Source organism: Oncorhynchus kisutch, linkage group LG20 (assembly GCF_002021735.2).
Source record: "Oncorhynchus kisutch isolate 150728-3 linkage group LG20, Okis_V2, whole genome shotgun sequence".
NCBI classification, from domain to species: Eukaryota; Metazoa; Chordata; class Actinopteri; order Salmoniformes; family Salmonidae; genus Oncorhynchus; species Oncorhynchus kisutch.
The window spans coordinates 35,731,588-35,733,196 of record NC_034193.2 but is presented as its reverse complement, the minus strand read 5'-3'; the positions used below and the strand labels follow the sequence as shown (position 1 = coordinate 35,733,196).

The following is a 1,609-nucleotide window of genomic DNA, read 5'->3' as shown; positions in this document are numbered from 1 at the left end:
CTAACGTTTGTAGGGTCCCCATCATTTCGCTAAATTGTCTGGATATTATTGTAATATTAAACACACCTTTCATACACAAAAGGCAGAATACTGTCTGACATCCTCTGATGTCGTTCCTAATGCATCCAAGTCACCCGTTGTGTCAGTTGTCCATCATACCTAAAAAAAAAAAAAAATTTGTTGTTTAAAACACAAATAACAAACACTCCAAGAACCGAGGCTATAACCAGCAGATCCACACCCCCCGGAACCTCAAACCAATCGCTCCATAATCTGGCATTTATGACGCTTCATAGTCCTTCACGACTCCGCACAACTGTGGCCCAAGTGCATTGCGCAGAATCACCCCGGCCCAAGAAGGGCTACAGGGCTGAAAAATGTACGGATTCAAGACCTGGCGCTCTATTGATACGGTATGAGACCCTTATACATTTGTTATTAGTTATATGTCTTTTATTAGTTATACCTCTTTTGATAGAATATGTTAAAACAAGGACAAATAATGTTTTTTCAGACTCCCACGAGACCGGCCCTGCAGAATAGGGAAACACTAGATGTAAAAAGTCACGCCCCCGCAGTTTCTACGATTCGTCAGAACAGCCAGCGCCAAAAAAGCTGAGGTATTTTAACTATGTATTGTTAATATATAGTATTATAGATGAAATGTATTTGACATTATATGTATCTAACATATTTTTATATTTAATAACCTATTTTGTATGTATTATTTTCCATCAGACTCCTCCCCGGCGAAAAACGGCACAGAAGGCCACATACATCTAGAGCTGGGGGATTCCGGCTCACCGAACATTCCCAATGAAACACCCAAAGCGGGGGGATATCCCTGTTTTTAATGCCATTTCAGAGGTTGACGACCGGTTATTCTGTGATGCGGCCAACCTTCTTGACCCCGACAATTCTATGGCGTCAACATCCGGATCTGAAATAGAACAAGCAAGGTTTTTTCACAGTCTTTTTAATTCTAGGTATTTAGATGTATGTTTTTAAAAATGAAGACTATTTATACAATGAAACAAGGTTTTTTATTCACACTGTTTGTAAACAATAGCTTCTGCCCTCTTAGGGTCAACATGACCCGCTTATTGATTAGAAAGTATGATTAGAAACCAAGGCCATCTATATTCAATCTGTGATTAGAAACGATAATTAGAAGCTATGACAAAACTATGAAGACAGGGCGGTGTGTGCGTGAATGATGACCTATTATTTAAGTGTGGAATATATTCTCTCTCTCTCAGGCATATATATTTGATACAATTACCCACTTTAAAAACTGTTGCTGCAATATCACTTCTCAATGTGTGTACATTTCAAGCTTTCAACAACAATAAACCAACCAGCTCAATAATGTTTCTCAGACTAACACACTGTTGAGGTTTTTACCTATTTAGTAAAGAAACAACCATTAAGACAAAACACAAAAAGTTGTAATATAATCTGTATACATGTCATTCTATACGGAGAACAGGTACATTTGATTGATCAAGAATTCCCAATAGTTTTGTGTCACGCCCTGAACATAGTTTTGCTTTGTATGTTTGTAGGTTTTGTTTGGTCACGGGGTGATCTGAGTGGGCATTCTATGCTG

General features: G+C 38.3%; 1 long non-coding RNA gene across 1 annotated transcript; it reads left to right on the top strand.

The window, feature by feature from the left end:
* The first annotated feature begins 224 nt into the window (after nucleotides 1-224).
* On the top strand, nucleotides 225-1,369 carry LOC109875495 (uncharacterized). Its single transcript, XR_004204392.1, has 3 exons — nucleotides 225-413; nucleotides 515-620; nucleotides 739-1,369. It is a non-coding gene; the product is annotated as an uncharacterized LOC109875495 (long non-coding RNA).
* Nucleotides 1,370-1,609: the final 240 nt, after the last annotated feature.